Raw genomic sequence first — 20,219 nt, 5'->3', positions numbered from 1 at the left:
AGTGTAACCAGCTCCCCATTTCCAAACTGTTCAAGGCTTTCTGCTCTGCATACTTCTTAACACAAATGTGAACAAGAAGATGGATCTCCAACGACATGGATTACCCTCTTCACTCAATTACCCGCACAGTTCGCATGGGAACCTCATTTGTCTCCTGCTTAGCAATTTCTAATATAGGAAAAAAAAAAATCAGAGCTACCATGAACAAGGGTATAACATTTAGTCATCTAAAAATGGGGATGGGACAAACCATGAGATGTTATTTATTTATTTATTTTACTTATTTCAAAATAAACACGCTGTTTTAAATACGTACCAGGGTGTGAGCAATACCAACTCAAGGTAGTTCATATGTGGCCATGTCACAATAGATTTTTGTTTTTTATTGACACACAGTTGATGTACAATGTTACGTTAGTTTCAGATGTACAGCAAGGTGATTCAGCTATACACGCATGCGTGTGTGTTCAGTCGGTTTAGTCCTGTCCGACTCTTTACAACTCCATGGACTGTAGCCCACCAGGCTCCTCTGTCCATAGGATTCTCCAGGCAAAAATACTGGGTTGCCATACCCTTCTCCAGGGCAACTTCCTGACCCATGGGCTGAACCCAAGTCTCTTACATCTCCTGCATTGCCGGTGGATTCTTTACCCACTGAGCCACCTCAGTGGGTGGCTCCCAGTTATACATATATACGTATATTCCTTTTTTTCAGATTATTTTCCATTATAGGTTATTACCAGATTCTGAATATAGTTCCCTGTGTTATACAGTAGGTCCTTGTTGTTCATCTATAGGAGTGTGTATCTTAATCCCAAACTCCTAATTTATCCCTCCCCACCCCCACCCCCTTGGTAACCATAATTTGTTTTCAAATGCTATCAATTATATGTGGAATCAAAAAAAAAAGATACAAATGAACTTACTTAAAAAAACAGAAATCAACTCACAGACACAAAAGAAACTTAGGGCTGCCATGGCCATTTTTAATCATGTGAAAAAAGGTAGCCCACAGCTTGCTTTATGTAACTCAGACATAGCATCTTATCCTCAAAGCTGTCCAGACCTTTCAATTCTACATTAGTGGTTCTTATAAAACTCTGGAGGGCCAGAGAATTCTTTGAGAATTTGGTGAAAGCTATAACCTTGTACCAGAAAAACACATATTCATATAATGTCATGTAAATACAGTTACTGGGGAGTCATGGGGCATTCTGAGAAAGTCCAATGACCAGAAATGCAAACTCTCCAACCACTCTACTTTACTGTCAGCCCACGGGCACCTCACCCAGCCTCCTCACCTGATCACTCACCTGTGTTTCTCTCCCCTGCTCTCCCCTTGGTGTATGCAAGTGCTGAAACCACAGTATATGTAATATAAAATCCAAAACAATAGGAAAAAATTAGATTATACAGAGAAAATATGTCAAATTATAAAGTCCTGAATATTGACTGGAAGGACTGATGCTGAAGCTGAAAATCCAATACTTTGGCCACGTAATGCAAAGAGCTGATTCATTTGAAAAGACCCTGATGCTGGGGAAGATTGAAGGCAGGAGGAGAAGGGGACAACAGAGGATGAGATGGTTGGATGGCATCACCGACTCAATGGACGTGAGTTTAAGTGAACTCCGGGAGTTGGTAATGGACAGGGAGGCCTGGTGTGGTGCAATCCATGGGGTCGCAAAGAGCCGGACACGACTGAGCGACTGAACTGAACTGAACTGAGTCATCATAGTAAGCAAATCTGATCCTATACAAGCTTTGCTAATTAAGCTCTGCTATTAGTATTTTCTATAATGAAAATTAAGGTTTTGTCATTCAAGTTCTTTAAATGAGTAAGTTAATGCATCTAACTGGCTAAAGTTGAACATATAGTGTTGCTTCACCCACTCTGTTAGTGACAATACAAGTAGTAAATGTGGGTAACAATACTAGTGGTAACTGTAAGTAACAATACTGGTATAAGTGTGAATAACAATACTATAAGCATGAGTAATAACACTGGTGGTAAGTGTGAGTAACAATACTAGTTTCCCACTCTGTTCAAAAGTTCTGTTATGGTAGGAATTAAAAGGGGAAAAAAAAAAAACTAAGATTTTTCTTCCAAAAAAGGTACAAAGCATTTTTATCCAAGAACTTTGAATGTGCACTGTCATGCATAAAGTTGTCTTTAAGGAAGGTTGGTATGCTACATTTTAAATACTTAAGGTTATGTTCATATAAACATTTATGCAGGCTTCTTAGAAATAAAGAAGAATTCTGCTAAGGATTAAAAGCCAGTTCCATGATTTATAAATTATTTCAACTAAAAATTCTAAACTATGAATTCTTTAAGGTTATTTTCCAATAGAAGAGGTCATTGCTTCAAGAGACAGAGTAACATACTATATTATCTTTCTTTCATACTTTAAGGTCTTAGGCAGGTCATCTCTGGGGACATTTTCACTTAAAAAAAAATGCCTTTTTGTGATCCTTTAAAAGGTAGTTTATCCTTATGCACTTAAAATGAGTTCAATTACCCATGGTCAGATTGCACAAAACCTATTACTATAAATCAACTACCAAAAAACAAGCTACAATTATTACTTAATCCTAAAAAAGGGTTAAGAGACAAAACTCAAAAGCAATCTTTTATAGATAAGATAAAATTCTGTTATGTATCATCCCTTTAGTTAAACCTTTTATTTATAAATCTAGCAAATTTCCCTGTGTAGGCTAAATTTCCTTAAGCTTTTCTGGACAAATTCCCTGCATTCAACATCATAAATTCCAATGTTTAGTCAGAAAAGAGGCTCTGGAGCATTAAGATAATTACACAACTTGAACTTCTAAGTATATATTTTTTAAAAAATTAATAATATACTGTACTTCCTTGCTTAGAAGGAAATTTAAATTACAAAGAATCTGACTTTCAAAATTCTTGAATCCAAAAGCCATTAAAGAAAAAAAACAGCCCATGAGCCAAGGAGCTTCACGAAATATTTATCAGAGTATAACATTTCTATAATATGAAAGCTTCTGGCTTTCAAACTCATGTCCATTTTTACTCCATGGTATTTTTTAGCATAAAACAAATGCGTGTTGATTCTGGTACAAATCATAAAAGAGACTGTGAGGAATGTTCAAAGTAACCTCAACCATGATGACTTCATGTTCAAAAGATTTTTCTCATGTTAATAACATTTAAATCTTTGCTTCTCTCTGACTCACATGCTTCAGACTGGAAAGTTAACCAAATGGGCTGTCCCAGCCAGGTGTGGGAAGAACTTCATTGTCCTAAGCACAAAATGGATGGCATTCCCTTTTGCAACTGGACAGACTAAATATGGGTACATTTCATGAGGCGAAAAAAAAAAAATAATAACCCTTAGCCCCAATTCCTCAATAGGAATCTGGAGAAAATTCATGAAATCTCAGCAGCTTATTTAAGGTGTCTTTTTGATTAATGGGAAATCTAAAAAGTCCCCTGGCGTTCAGATTCTGTGGGCACCAAAGTTCTCCTCCAGGCATGTATGGTCATGAAGGAGCTGTAATATCTTCCATGATAATGGCCTCTAACCAAGTCAAGTGTTCATCCTGAGACAGGCTGGGACCTGGGACCTGGGACCCTTTGCTGCAGCGCTTGCACCTGGACAAACATCTCCTTGCAACAAAATACAAAGAAATAATATGGAGCTAAAAATAGCTGGGTGCATGTGCAGTTAGGGTGACGTATGGACAGCAGGATACGAAAAGACCAAAAACCCAACTGCCACGTCTGAGGATCTGGGAGCAAAAAGACAGTACTGGGAATGACAGCCAAGTACAATGCATGCCCCCATGCACAGAGCACCACCGAGGGGGTGGGCAGATCACCTAAGCCATCCTTTGGGCCCGACCCCTGAACCCACCCCTACCCTCAACCCATGTATGGAACCAGCTCACCCTACTCCTGAGTGAGCAAGCAAAGGAAACTGTTATTTGTTTTTGGCTCCTTCCTGCTGCAGCAGGAGCCCCAATAATTCAGCCCTCACCTGAATTTCTCATCTGGCCTCTTACCAGTTTCTATTGACTAGGGAAAGTCAAGAACACCAGTTGGTAATGATCCCTAGATTATACATCTGCTCCATCTACCACCACCAGAGTAAGCAACCCTATGAATAGAGTGGATGGACATACCCCCAGGAGCTATTTATAATCTCGTTGTGACTGAAAATTCCAATGGGACACTCAATGGGCAGACCAAGGTGGCATACACACAAGCAGGGCTGGGCTCACTCCATCTCAGGACTGTGCCATTCACGTCTTTCCCACCAAGGTCAAGGCCCTGGGCTAGTCCCAGTTTCACCAGAGAAAGACAGGAAGTGAAGAAGCCCCAGGCCACCGTGGGGCTCCCAAACAAATACAACCCACTTTAACAAGTCAAACCTGCTGATCCTTTATGGTCCATTTGAGGGAAGGAAGGTGATAAGATGGAAAATAATTTACCTAGTAAGTTCTTAAAGAATGAAAGTGGCTCTACGGTTTTCAGCCCACAGTCCCTTGGACAATTAAAATGAAAGTACATTCATGCCTCTTTGCTTTACACGGTGTATCTTGCCTGTATCTGTTGGGCGTTAGATTCCTTCTCTAGAGCCTTCTTAAGCGGGAGAGTGGAGTTTTCTGTTTACTCAGGTTTCCAGAACTGCTATTTATTTCTCTGCTACCGAGTGTTTTCATTCCAGCGGAGTGTGATTGTTAATTTGTTATTGCGAGTTTCTCAAGGAGTCAAAACAGCCAGAGAAAAGCATGAGCTACACACAGCAATAAAGGCTGGAAAATGTCTCAACAACATGGAAATGATTCGCTGCCTAAAGATCTTGGGCTTAAGAAACACCCTACCCTTCGATTCACTGTAAATTTGTTCAGATGAAACACAAAACAGCCCGGTCCGGTTTTCAACTCAGAAACCAAATTCAAAAAAACACCTTGCTTGAAATATCCTGTGAAAAGGACTTGCAAACTATTTTTCCCTCCTCCCTCTAGTCAGTGAGGTCAATTATCACTTGCACCCAGGATTCCGACTTTAGTACCTACTCCCACCGTCTCTCCTCCAACAAAACTTTGCCCAGTTAAGAGAGACAGCTATCGCCATACAAATGGACTACACACATGCCAGCATTTTTCTGCACTGCTTCTTAAAAGAGAGGTAAAAGCAGCCAAGTGAAGCCTAAGCATTTCTACGAGGAAAGACTCCATACATGCAGACCTTTTTGATCAATTCAGATCCTGGTACGCAAGGAGCACAGGGGTAGAAATGATTGGTAAATAGTAATATTTGCTAAATAAAAGCAGCTGATGTTTCTCTACCCTTGTGACCCCGTGTCCTGCAAGCTCTCCTTCCCCACAACACCCAGAGACACTTTCCTTTTGGTTATAGCATGGAAGCCAACCACTGGATTCAGATGAAAATACTAGGAAGGAGCTTCTTCCTCTTAAACTCAGTGAACTATAAAAGGTTTGATGTGTGTGTGTGTGTTGTGGTGGTGGTGGGGGGGTGTTCCCAGTAATATGAAAGAGATTTTAATATAAATCTTAGTGTCAGTGTTAAGCTGAATCAGAAAACATCTAAGGTCACAGATCTCATCTGTGAGGATGATGCCAATTATCATTTTTCAATGCAAATTACAAAGACCTCTTGAACATGATTATGTACGACACAGAATAATTTCTTAACAGGGTCCTATTTCAGGTGGCTCTCTGAAGAGTTCAAGCCATATGGAGCCTAATTAGACAGTCAACTTACACCCTTCTTGGTCTGAACTTGTATGACAAACAATATTTCAAAAGCTATTTTTTTTCTAGAGAGTAATGTGTTTGAAAAAGTCATGGTTTATTACCATAAAGTCTCCTCAATCATGAAGTCATTTCTCTCATATACAAAGATGGTTACAGCCATAAACAAATGGCCAAATTCTATTCCATCTCTATCTCTCCCTCCCTCTCTCTTTTCCTAGTAAATTAAGATCAGTAAGTTCAAAACTTTTCGTAGTTGTTTAAAATTTACAAATATTAGTAAAAGCATAAAGTAAATAGATGCCTTAAATATGATCAAGGAGCAATCAATTTTGGATCCAGATGTAGATATTAGGAAAGAGGAATAAATGAAATGCATAAATAATTCCAAATTATTGACACTGGATGCTGAAAATTTCAGCCACTATAAATGTATCAATTCTCCTAATATATCAAAAACAACAAAACATGCTCAGCAAATTGGGTTCAGATAAGATACCTAAATGGAGAAGGAAATGGCAACCCACTTCAGTATTCTTTGCCTGTAGAATCCCATGGACAGAGGAGCCTGGTGGGCTACAGTCCATAGGGTCGCAGAGTCGGACACAATGTAATTGACTTCGCATGCATACGAGATGCCTAATATGAATGAAAAAATAAGCCCAAATTATAATTTTTTAAAAAGAGATATAGTTTCAAAGAAGCAAACTCACAGAGGAGACAAACTAGTGGTTATCAGTGGGCAGAAGGAACGGGGGAGGGGCAATACTGGAGTAAAGAATTAAGAGGTTCAAACTACTATGTATAAAATAAGCTACATGGATCTACTGTACAACACAAGAAATACAGCCAATACTTTAAGATAATTATAAATAAGCACAACCCTTATAAATTATGAAATCACCATATTATACAGTGATTTATATAATTATAAATTATATAGCAATAATTTATATAATACCGTACATCAACTACACTCCAATGAAAAAGAAGACATAGTTTTAAATTTCTTAAGTACTTATAGAAAAACCTCAAAATGAGCAATAAATTACTAAGTGAATAGGCTAAGAGCTTGTATATATAAACTAAAATAGATAATATACATATAATACATAAAATAGATGCATGAAAATAGGGACTTCTAAAGTGCTTTCTTGTATACTCTTTTCTTTTCTAATGTGCTCACTATTTTGTCTGTGATATAATTTGTACTACTTTTTCAGAGAAAATCTTTTATCATTGGCAAATTACTCACATAAACTCAGATGTGGACACGAATTCAGACCACGAAAGGATCAAAATGAACAAAATCTCTATCCAATGAAAGTGAAACCATCATCTAGCCTGTTTCCTCCATTCACCAAGCAGAGATGCTACTGGGCATAACTAAAGCTGTGCTGAGCAAATGGAAGCGTGGACACTCGTTCACTCTTTCCTCACATTTTTATGCACATGTGTACTACCCTCAAACGATGAAGCTGCAGGGAAAATTTAGAGAGCACTCAGTCCAGACCCTCCTTTTACCTGTGATGCTCTGAGGGTTAAAGAGATCAAATGCCTTGAGCATGCCGAGTTGATTAGCGAGAGCAAAGCAGGTTTCTTTCCTTCCTGATCCTTGCTCTTTCTGCCTCATTGCCTGGGACGCTGAGAGGCGGCCAGAGCCTCCAGTCACATGGAGGCTGACTAGGAAGCAAGACTTGTAACAGAATGAAGCAATAATGACATGATAAAATGAGCTGTGCAGACAAGTACACAGGAATTGAGGGAAGTGGGGAAGGAGGCTGGTTTGAGCAGAAATAGCTGGGGAAGGCATTCCGTCCTGGAGAATGGGAGGCTCATGCTGGACATTCAGGGTGGGGCAGAAGGTGGGGGTGAAGGCAGAGAGTGAGGGAAGAATCTGAGCAAAGCCTGGTGGTGAGAAATAAACATGATATGTACAGGCAAAGGCTGACGCCTGGGGTGGACACCAGATTATGTCCACACTCTACCACTCTCAGTCTCCCTCTCACCAACCCCACCACCCCCACCTCCTCCCACATGCCTAGGAGTCTGCCCTAAACATGATAGAAATAAATTAGAAAACCCCAAAGGAGAACAATGGGGATTTCCAGGTGGCTCAGTGGTAAAGAATCCTCCTGTAAAAGCAGGTTCCAGCGCTGGGTCAGGAAGATCCTCTAGAGAAGGAAATGGCAACCCACTCCTGTATTCTTGCCTGGAGAATCCCATTGACAGAGGAGCCTGGCAGGTTACAGTCCATGAGGTCTCAAAAGAGTTGGACACCACTGAGCAACTGAGCAACAACTAGCACCCTGGGTCTCCCTGTCAGCAACCACATCGCCACTGCCTCCCATAGACATAGTATGCATGCATGCGTGCTCAGCCACTCAGTCATTATCTGACTCTTTGCAACCCCACAGACTGTACTCTGCTCTAAATACACACAAATACTACACAAATAAATTAGAAAATCCTAAAGGAGAACATTATCATGATAAAAAGTAACTAAGTCATAAACAGCATTTACTAGTTACCAAGGGCTCTCCTAGGTGTCATAAAAAAAAAAAAGTAAAGTGAAAGTGTTAGCCTCTCAGTCCTGTCCGACTCCTTGGCCGACTGTAGCCGGCCAGGTTCCTCTGTCCATGGGATTTTCCAGGCAAGAATACTGGAGTGGGTTGCCATTTCTCTCTCCAGGGGATCTTTCTGACCCAGGGATCGAACCCTGGTCTCCTGCATTGCAGGCAGATTCTTTACCATCTGAGCCACCAGAGAAGCTCTTCTAAGGTGTCATATGTATCCTGATTCATTTAATCCTCATGCTGATTATAATCTCCACTTTGCACTTTTCAGATGAAGAAACTGAGGCCTTAAGTGACTTGGTCAAGGTAGTATATGTCAGGGCTGGTGTTTAAATCACAGGAGATTTCAAAATTCTGGGATATCCAACAATAACAAAACACATGGGCATAACCAGCCAAGTTTAAGCTGCCACTGCAAGACAGCTTGGCACCCCGTGCCCCACCGCACAGGCTTCATTCCTGCCTGTTCTCTGATAATTCAGTCCTCATTGCTAAGGAATCTCCAGGCTGTAGTCACACCTGCGGGGCTACTTCCAAAAGCCCAGGAGAGCTGATCCAAAAGGGACCTCAGCAATCCAGACACGGTGGACATCTGAGACAAGCCCTTCTACAGAGAGATGGCTGCCTGGCCACCGAGAACAAATTTTATAACATCCTCTCTTCCTGTACAGAGTATCTGGTCATAGAGTTTGTTATCGGCAGAACCAGGATTTAAAAAAAAAACTGTGACCTGTGCCTGTTTTCTCTCTCACCCTTTTTCTCCCAAGGTGTATATTTATATTTTTGGCAAAGCAGTCAAAGGGAAAACATCACAAGAAGCCTTCCTGTGGGGTTCGCGGTAAAATGAGTAACAGCTGGAACGAGAGAGCAAAGAGAAAGTGAGTCATGGATACGGAGTTTAATCTGTAAGATTTTTCCTCTGGCTTTCTTTTAAATGTTTTCTCTAAACTCAGAGCTGGAGGCTTACATTTACACACTCCAGAATTCCACCTGAGACTGTAGCATCTCAGCCCTCTGTCCTTTTCACAACAGTGCAACTTAAATGAGGCCATAACTGCAAGAGATTGGCCAGGGAGATGTGGACTAGGGAGACCTGTCCGCATTTGGTTTACTAAGACCTCACAAACTCCTTTTCCAAAGAGTCAGGGTCTTTTCCAATGCGTTGGCTCTTCACATCAGGTGGCCAAAGTTTTGGAGCTTCAGCTTCAGCTTCAGCTTGACCTTCCAATGAACAGTCAAGGTTGATTTCCTTTAGGATTGACTGGTTTGATCTCCTTCAAAAAGACCCTGAATCTGGGAAAAACTGAGGGCAGGAGGACAAGCGGTGACAGGGGATGAAATGGTTGGATGGCATCACTGACTCAATGATGAGTTTGAGCAAACTCCAGGAGATAGTGAAGGACAGGGAAGTCTGGCGTGCTGCAGTTCATGGGGTCACAAAGAGTCAGACGTGACTGAGCGACTAAACCAACAGCACCACCTCCTGCATCAATGTGCAGCTCTGAGTACCACGGACTAAAAAGCCCTCCTTTGATTATTAATCCCCACAGTCCTATTTTACTTTCTCCTATGAATTCTGGTCCTTCCAACTAATTCCTGACACAGTAGAAAGGGGAAACAGACCCACTGACCGTAAATCACATGGGTACTTAAGTGTTTTTGTGCTTACTAGGGCTTCTGGCATATTAAATGTTGAATACTCTTCTTCCTGACTCCCCAGATGAATGAAAAACCACTGAGATCATCAATGCAGGGGCAGCAACAGACTAAAAAAGAAATAAACTTTTCAAAATAAAGAATAACTTCAAGTATCTTACTAAAAATAAAATTAAATGTCTTTGTATAGTAAATGAAATCTCTTTACTGCACAATTACAATTTAAATTGTTAACTATCTTAAAGGAAAAAAAAGCTTTATATAAGGTGAAACTTATAGGGGAAAAAAATACATGAACACAAAGCTTTCTGGAATTAAAAAGCAGAACAAAAAATATAGACATATATACACTATTGATACTATGTCGAGTAGGTAACTAATGAGAACTTACTGAACAGCACAGGGAGCCATGCTCAAAGCTCTGTGGAGACCTAAATGGGAAGGAAATCCAAAAGTGGGGATATTTGTATACGTATAGCTAATTTGGGGCTTCCCAGGTGGCTCAGAGGTAAAGAACCCACCTGCCAATGCAGGAAATGTGGGTTCGATCCCTGGGTCAGGAAGATCCCCTGGAGAAGGAAATGGCAACCCACTCCAGTATTCTTGCTTGGGAAATCCCATGGACAGAGGAGCCTGGTGGGCTACCGTCCATGGAGTCGCAAAACAGTCAGACATGACCCAGCGACTAAACGACAACAACAACAGAGCTGATTCACTCTGCTGTACAGCAAAAACTAACAAAACATTGTAAGGCAACTAACTGTATGTCAATAAAAAAGCTTTTTTAATGCTCATGGTAATAAAAAATGATAACAGCTCTTTAAAAACCAATAAATATATGTTTTTTAATTCTACAAAATACAAGAAGAATATTAGAAGAAAACCCTCTATCATTCTTAGGAGCCATGTGTACCAAGACTTATTAATCGTACCCTACATAAGGCTTGCATTCAGGTCTACTGCTCTTTTCTAATAAAATTTTCCTTCAAGTTCTCCTTTTGTCGTGAACTTGGGTTATGGCCTTCCCACTGGCTATATACAACCACACATATCTTTCAAAAGCTAATTGAAGCATAGAGAAGTTAAACATGATTTATTCAAGGTCAACTCTCCAGTCAGTGGAAAACCCATAAATACAGCCTCTCCATAAACACTGAAAGCGAAGAGGAACTAAAGAGCCTCTTGATGAAAGTGAAAGAGGAGAGTGAAAAAGCTGGCTTAAAACTCAGCATTCAAAAATCGAAAATTATGGCATCCGGTCCCATCACTTCATGGCAAACAGATGGGGAAACAATGGGAACAGTGACAGACTTTATTTTCTTGAGCTCCAAAATCACTTCAGATGGTGACTGCAGCCATGAAATTAAAAGATGCTTGCTCCTTGGAAGAAAAGCTATGACAAACCTAGACAGCATATTAAAAAGCAGAGACTACTTTGCCGACAGAAGTCCATCAGTCAAAGCTATGGTTTTCCCAGTAGTCATGTATGGATGTGAGACTTAGACCATAAAGAAAGCTGAGCACTGAAGAATCGATGCTTTTGAACTGTGGTGTTAGAGAAGACTCTTGAGAGTCCCTTGGACTGCAAGGAGATCCAACCTGTCAGTCCTAAAGGAAATCAGTCCTGAATATTCATTGGAAGGACTGATGCTGAAGCTCCAATACTTTGGCCATCTGATGCAAAGAACTGACTCATTGGGAAAGATCCTGATGCTGGGAAAGACTGAAGGCAGGAGAAGGGGATGACAGAGGATGACAGATGGCATCACCGACTCGATGGACATGAGTTTGAGCAGGCTCTGGGAGTTGGTGATGGACAGGGAAGCCTGCTTGGCATGCTGCAGTCCATGGGGTTGCAAAGAGTCAGACATGACTGAGCGACTGAACTGAACAGCCTCTCCACCATGAAGTTTCTGGGTACTGGGCCATACTGCGTGAAGTTTTGACTCTTGAATGTTGTTTTCAAAATTCCCTTCGGTATTTTAAAGCAGCTCATGTTGAAAAGCTAGCAAATTTCCCTAACACTGCACAGTTTCGCATTCTTGGGCCTATCACACATGCCAATTCATTTTTAACATGTGCATTTAAAACTTCCTTAAGATACTGTGTAACTGACTCAAAGATACAGGAATGGGAATGGGTTTAGTAGCCTGAAGTATATTTTCTTCCTATTAAATGCAGCTGAATCACAGTACAGGGTAAGAAGTTGCTGCAAAAAGAAACCCTCTTCATTTAAGGCATCACCCAATCATAGGAGACCATGTCCTAGGATAAGACTGCATGAGCAGTGTCTGGCAAGGGTGGAAAAGTAGGCTCTGGGAGTGCAAGATGCATTTAGAGGGGAAACATCATGAGAACTAAGCTGTATCAAGAAATGAGGGCGCCAGAGCTGTCATAAAAAAAAAAAATTTAAGAGCATGTGCAGATTAAACAGATAACAAGAGGGATTTTTTTTTTCTTTCTGTTTTATGAAAAGGGAGGTCATTCCTCTTGCTTTCAGGACCTTAAAAACTAAACCAGAGTGGCCAAGGGCTGGAAAGTTTTGAAGAGAGCCTTGAGCAGAACGCAGGACCTTAAAACAAGGAGAAACCTAACCCCAGGGAGTTTGTTTTACTTTGCTTTCTGCTACCACACTCAAAGACAACTTGATTGAACAAATGGGCTTTTTTTTTCTGGTATTGCTCTATCATGAAAAAGCTCATTTGCCATTTAATTTTTATCTAATCATGCTGGCTGTTTTCTATCTGTCTCTTTCTCTTGTCTACCCCCACCCCACCTACATTGGCATTCTCTGTGGTCAAAGAATCTGTTTCAGAATTAGTGTTCAATATAACAAATGTCAAGTAAACACTCTACACATTTCCTGTGCTATTTAAAGCATCCTAAGCAATTATTTGCTCTAAAGTATTAAACTGTAAATTTTCTTAGCTGTGCCAATTCCTATAGTAATAGCTGTCACAGAACAGTACTTAGAATCCTCAAATGCAGCTTTTAAATCAGCTACACTCTAAGTCTACATTTGCCAAGATTTTTCTAGTTTCCATATTTTTACAGCATGTTTTTGAGACAATGTACAAAACTGCAACAAAGTGTTATATGTAGCTCTTTTTTTCATATTTGAAGCTTATTAGTAGGCACATTGGTGTCTTTGAACATAGATTTTCTCTAAGCAAAAAGATGAGCGCAAGAAGATACACAGACCCCGACCTTAACCTCAATACTATACTGTTTTTTATTACAGGCCAAAATCATGACCTTTGAAAAATCACATTTGATAAAGCTCCAAATCATATAGTTGGTTCATAAAAAGGTCTCCTAACATTAGTTCTGTAAACAATGCATACTGTATCTATACATACAAACACATGCAACCCCAGAAAAATATTAATACAAGACATACATATATAAATGTGTATGTGGCAATGACTATCTACAGATACATATATGCCTTTATAAGCACTTTTATGTCTAGCTAGATGCGATTTTTTAAAATCTTTTAAATTCATTACATATTTCTGTGATGCCATGAGAGTAATGTAAAAGTAACCCAGGTCTATGCTCTTAATAACTAAGAGTGCATTAAACTGCCACCTTCTACAGTACTGTCTGACCTTGGGAAAAGATTTCATGCAATAGAGTATGATTTACAAACAAAAAACCAAAAATCTCCCTTGCTTATTTGTTTCAAGTAGTTAATTATTAGAATGTATTTTCCAAGTGATGAAAGAATTATAGTATTCCCACCACACCCGAGCCCATTTTGATTTTCACACGCTGCACCAGGTATTATTACTACTTGCTGAAAGATAGCATGAAAGCAGTCAGGGACAACAAGGTTACATTATCTTAACATGTTCCACTCAATGGCTCTCGACTGTGTTATGAAGTGCCTCACATTAGTTACCAAAAATGCATTGCTATTTTAAGAGTCACGCTATTAAGGAACCACATGTCTGTAGGGCTAATATTTGTGACTTATAACCTGACAAGATTTTTAGAGAGGTGTCTGCCCAGTTACATGAAATCAGCCTCTCGGATGGCCTATTTGTTACCATCCCTCCAGAGCATATGCCTTGCCTGGGAGAGGATGCATCCTTCGAGAGCACCAAAGAAACCATCACTCCACCTCAAAATCCCCTACACTAGTTCTGGTCCTCCAGCCTGCACAACACAGCAGAGGACATGCTCCCTAACCTCTTTGTACAGATCTGACTCAGTTCCTCTTTAAGCCCACAATGGTGAGAACAAGGAGGAAGAAGTAAGAGATGACTGAGCCACGAGGAGAGATGAGAAAAAGGAGGGAAAACAAAATAAATATCTGACTGGGGATTTATCTCTGTGCACTTTCGTTAAAAATGTTTTCAAATATCACTGTTCTTTAGTGGCTACTACTTGCTTTTTTTTTTTGCCTGCATCATGTGACATGGGGGATCCTAGCTCCCTGACCAGGGACTGAACCCCTGCCCCCTGCCCCCTGCCTTAGAAGCACTGGATCACCAGGGAAGTCCCAGCAGCTACTGCTAAGGTGGGAAGAAAGGTGACGTGATGCAGAAGGGCCCCACAGAGAGGATGTCAAATTCGTGATAATTATGAAATCTGGGTGGACAGTTACTAGAGTGCTCACTGAATTCTTATGCTCTATAGTTTATCTTAATTTTGCAACTACGCTTTTGTATAGAGCTCACATTAATGAAAGCAATTTTGCAAGTCTCACAATGACATGGGTGGTAAGTGGTAAAGTATAATTAGTTAAGGGCATAGGGCCTGAAGTTAAAATGCTATGAATTGAGTCACAGTCCTACCACTTACTGGTTGTATGACCTTGGGCAAGCTACTAACCCAGTTACCTTATCTGCAGACTGGAGATAATAACTCCCAAATAAGTTGACTGTGAAGATTAAGTGATCAGCACAGTGACAGACACATCCTAAATCCTCAATGTGCCAGCTAGCCGTTACTATTATTAAAAGGGTAGGTTCTTTGCACAATGACCTTTCTTGACTGTGTCCAGTAGATCAGGAATCTGGTAGATAAATACTGGTCAACCAATTTACAGTACTGAATAAAGATATCCACAATCAAACACAGACTTTTAAAAATGAAATCCCATATGCTGTTGTCTAGAAGATGTCTAAATTAATTAAGGAAACAAATATAACAGTCCACAAGTAAAGTGTGAGGAACCCAAGGGTCAAGGCACCTTTTCCAGGGAGCCTAATTAATATTAGCAATGTTAGCTGCCTCATGTAAGAGAAGATCAATCCAGCATTAACTTTCAAGCTTAAAAACATTTACCATTCACCCTTAGCAGTATTCACAGTGCACAAAATATGTTAAGTCCTGATACCTTATGTGAGCAAAGAATAACAATTAGCAAAATCCATGTATATATCTTTCTAAAAGTTAGTCCCCTGATACTTATGAAAAGGCAATCAAACATGAATTTGTTTGAAGCCACAGGCCACAATTTATTCAACTTTATTGTTCCCTCTGAACAGTGTGCTTTGCACATACATAGTAGGTTTACAAGAAATGAACAAAATTAGGTTGACTGTAAAATGAGGAGGCTGGACAGAAAAATGTGCACAGTCCCTTCAACACCATAAATGATACACTGCCCAAATGATCAAACTACTAAATTCTGAATTTCATGGATGACCAAATGCCTCAATAACCAAACTATTAAATGTTCAACTTCCCAAATGCAAACTGCCTATATGATCGAACCATCATCAACCTTAGTTGATCCTCACAGCTAAATTCAACAATGAGCTGCAACATTAAAAATGACAGTTATTGAAGATATTCTTCCTTCCTTAATTTCAATTTATGTGAGCATGAGCAACCCACAGCTCCTGGTTTCAGTATTTAATTCTATTATCACAGTATTAAGAGTATGCCAAGGCTCTAAGTCCCCAGAAGCATAAAGAAACTAGCGACTCTGAGAAATACATATGTTTTGAAGCCACAGGAAGAAAATTAGGACATTTCCTTTTTTTCCTCAATAATTCCTAATCTCCTTTTTGTGTATTTTTTGAGCATTAGTTGTTATTTAATACAATGGCTCTCCAGGGAGAAAGAAAATCAACCTAAAAATAAGACTTTTCCAGAGATAAAGAGAGATAGTTGCAATAGAAATTCACCAGAAGGGAATAATCTATTTTATATAGCAGTTAGAACCTTATAAATAGAAAATATACTTTTAAAGTCATAGCATAGGTTTAGAACTGGCCAAAATTGAGTTTGATCAGTATTTGAGGAGTTACTGATTACTGATGAAAGCAAAGGAAAATCCTAATTGAAGGATTAAATTTATCTCAAGATCAGCCACTCACATGTCTGTACCTCTGTCATAAAGTGTTTATGAGTTTGATGTACAATATAGTCCAGACATAAGTCTCCTTCCAGAGAGCAGAAACTCCTTATTATACACGTTCCAAACTGAGATAGATCCATTAGCATTTCACCTACATAAGAACAACTCCTAAAAGTTATTGGCAAAGGTTATTTGTAGATAAAGAATCAAAAGACATAAAGATTTCCAAATCAAAATGTAATGGTCTTTAATCTTGTGAAGCACATGTTTAAAGAAAATTTAACTAAAAAGCAAGAGCAAAACCATGTTCCCTCTACAGAAACTAGCAAATAAAGAATATATGCACAGAACACCTGGATTTGCTTCCCTGTTTCCCTGCCAGTGACTTTCATATATACATATATATGTATACACACACACACACACACAGAGATAAAACAACTAACAGTCAAACATTCGGAGCACTGAATGACATGCAGTCATCAGATACACTCTCACACAAAAGAGAGCAAGGCTGATGCTATTTCAATATCATGAAATATTTTCCTAACTGTGCACAGATGGAAGTACAGACTTTTCTGCCAACTGCCTGGTTCAGAAACTTTGCTCTATTTTTAATTATTTGGTTCAGAGGACCCGTTTGTGATTAACTTCTGTGTTGGATGGAAAAGCAAGTAAAGTTCCTGACCCCACAGCAAAGAACACTGAGAGAAGTTTAATTATTTTTCAACAGTGAGTGTAATATTGTAAACCATGTGTAGGGACAACTAATTTATCAAAGACCTGTTGAAGGTTCTTGTAGTTCAAAGCTATGAAGTGTTATCAGTAAAACAAAAATTCAGGAAGTCTTAAGGAAGTGACATCAAAATGAAGTTCTGTTTTTGTCTCCTCTTTTTTGTTGTTTTTAAAAATTGAGATATAGCTGACATATAATATTATATTAGTTTCAGGTGTACAACATCATGGTTGCATATTTGTATACACTGCAAGACGATCACAGTACGTCTAGTTATCACCATCTAATGACGTCCTTAATGACAAATAAATGTTCATCTTTGAGAAATGCCAATGGAATGAGAAATGGGGAGGAAAGAATTAATAGTATTACAAGGCCTAATGTTATTAGCACTAGAAGTTTCAGTTTTGACTGGGATCCGGGAATGGAATGCCAAAGTTTTACGCACAGGAAATGGACTCAGATGCAAGGAGAAGTTGGTCAGGAAACTCAAACCATAGAATTCAGAATCACACACCAGAATCGCTGAGCAAGATAAAATCCCAGAAGAGAAGTAGAAAGAGAAGCAGAGGTTCAGCAATAAGACAGAAAAGATAGTCAAGGTAAGAATGGAGCAAGTTGGAATTGATTCGTATTTTTAAGAGCTGTGTTACTTTTTAAAAGTTGTTTCAAAAAGAAAACAGTAAATCCAAGGAACAGATTAATATAAATACAGAAAGAAATAAAACAGAAGGGATCCAGTTAAGAACCTTGAAGGTAGAATAGACCTAAAACCTAAAAAACCTTTACTCCTAGAGTAGTTTTCTTTTGATCAATTTCTCTAAAAGTTTAACACATCCTGTATTTTAGTCTTTGATGTACCTGTAAAATCTCAGATTCTACAAAACCATATGCCACAGAGAGCCAAATGTTTTAGGGGTACTGCTGCTGCTGCTGCTAAGTTGCTTCAGTCGTGTCCGACTCTGTGCGACCCCATAGACGGCAGCCCACCAGGCTCCCCCGTCCCTGGGATTCTCCAGGCAAGAACACTGGAGTGGGTTGCCATTTCCTTCTCCAATGCATGAAAGTGAAAAGTGAAAGTGAAGTCGCTCAGTCGTGTCCAACTCTTCTCAACCCCATGGACTGCAGCCCACCAGGCTCTTCCATCCATGGGATTTTCCAGGCAAGAGTACTGGAGTGGGGTGCCACTGCCTTCTCCTTAGGGGTAATAGTCATTGCTAAAAACCATGTTTGCAAATGAGTCCAGGATCAATGCCAGAGTGATCTGGGAACTGAAAACACAAAGCAACAAGCACCTAATTTCTCCTTGAGAAGTGCAGACATGGAGAGAACCTTTGCAGAGTGGTCTTAATTCTGGGCTTTCCAGGTGGCGCTAGTGGTAAAGAACCCACCTGCCAGTGCAGGAGATGTAAGAGACGCAGGCTCAATCCCTGGGTTAGGAAGATCCCCTGGAGAAGGGCATGGCAACCCACTCCAGTATTCTTGCCTGGAGGATCCCAGGGACAGAGAACCCTGGCAGGTTACGAGTCCATAGAGTCACAAAGAGTTGGACATGACTGAAGCAATGTGGCACGCACGCACTTAATTCTGAAGTTCAGCTTCTTTAACCACTAGCACAGCTTGTGACTGGGTTGGTTCATATGGCAAGACCCTTAAATGGACACATACACACTTGTGGGCAATTATGAAACTTCAATAACTGGAAGCAATTCAAGCAGTCATCATATGGAAGGAAGAAAGGTGATCTGTTCCAAAACGTCCGATATAAAGCTGACTCCTGTTATGCATATTCATGCTCTTCCTTCTCTACCATGCAAATCAGAGAAGTAGATGCATGGGTATGTGTGTTGGCAAAAGACTAGAATATTTTTAAAAAAACAGAATTAGAAAAAAGCACATCTAGGGCTGAATTATTGATAGTTGCAAATAGCTTCATAATTCCAATGTAGTATGATTACTATGGGCCACAGGCCATGGCTTAGAAATGGTTTTTATTTCGTTTAGAAATGTTTCTATTTGCTCTAACAATAGCCACTATGCTAGGATGGGATTTGACCTGTGTCTTTGTCCATAAAACAATCCTATGAAATATGTAAACACGAATTCAATTTTCTTTAAGTCAAGAAAAGCAAAAATACGGTTGTCAGAACAAGAACGGCTTTCTGTGGGATATTCTAGTTAAATGAAAGCTATTCAACTTGAATCAATTGCTGTATCCATTCTCCAATACACAGCAGATTTATATTTCACAAGGTTTTTGACACAGAACAAAATGTTACTGAAATATCTCTTCCATTCCTTTTGTCCTACATAACATTCCAGGGGCTGAACTCCCAACATGGGGCATATATTTGTCAGCTTCTGTTTGCACTGTTCTATTCTCGTTTGTCTTTGTTGCAAATTTTCCATGTTGACCCTTTCCTGGCCAAACATTAATATAGACCTTTGGTTGTGTTGCAACTCATAATTTAAAAATCTTATGTTTTTATTCTGCACCATCTTTAAGCATCCATAACTTTTAAAATTAAGCCCTGCTGTTTACATCAATGATAAAACTTTTTTTAACATACATCTGCTTGTATAAACACTAGACATCCAGGGAGAAAATTATTGTGATCCAACAATCCTCACATTCCTATATAAAACCAATCGCTTGAGGATTTAAAAGCTAGATCTGTGGCGACAGACAGGCTAGAACTAGCAGGAACAAGTCTGTACAAGATGAATTTATCCTCCACTGCCTCTGTGCCAGGTCATCCCAGGACTAGGCTTGTGGGCAAATGCCAAGATGGAAAGAATGGGTTGGTGCCTGTTTTCTAGCATATCTGTGTAAAGACTCAATAAGTGCTCGGAAGGAGTTGCTGCTCTGAAAGCGACATACGGTGAGTCGCTGCCACGCGGTCCTGGCCACTGAATGCCTAAAGCCGGGGCAGCTCAAACTCGGTCAGAAACAGATTTCAGACAGTGGGGAGCTAAAACCCTGGATCTCAGAGATGATGTCCAAGAGGAGGTCTCTGAAGCTGGGTGTCATCCTTTAGGGTGGCCCAGAATTAAATGGTGACGCATTATGCCTCCTGGTGAGTTCATATATACTTTGAATGGCCCAGACACCAAGTCCCGTGGACTTCCACCGAAGATCTTGGGGCAGGGAGAGTTGTCCACCAGCACTCTCTGTGAC

General features: G+C 39.9%; 2 protein-coding genes across 11 annotated transcripts in view; one reads left to right on the top strand and one right to left on the bottom strand.

The window, feature by feature from the left end:
- Positions 1-20,219, top strand: part of LOC147347704 (uncharacterized) — a 104,705-nt gene that overhangs the window by 45,052 nt on the left and 39,434 nt on the right. The window lies entirely within an intron of this gene.
- The window catches only part of ATXN1 (ataxin 1), a 420,722-nt gene that overhangs the window by 375,926 nt on the left and 24,577 nt on the right, over positions 1-20,219 (bottom strand). For 2 of the 10 annotated variants that reach the window (XM_086370177.1, XM_086370178.1), the window contains exon 3: positions 1-20,219. This exon is cut by the window's left edge and continues 19,539 nt beyond it. The exons of the other annotated variants lie outside the window; for them this stretch is intronic. The gene's annotated coding sequence lies outside the window, so the exon portion shown is untranslated. 10 annotated transcript variants of the gene reach the window in all.

This window comes from Bos grunniens, chromosome 23 (assembly GCF_055505025.1).
Source record: "Bos grunniens cultivar Pamir isolate PY7600 chromosome 23, Bosgru_T2T1.0, whole genome shotgun sequence".
Classification (NCBI taxonomy): Eukaryota; Metazoa; Chordata; class Mammalia; order Artiodactyla; family Bovidae; genus Bos; species Bos grunniens.
This window is presented reverse-complemented; position numbering and strand designations above follow the sequence as displayed.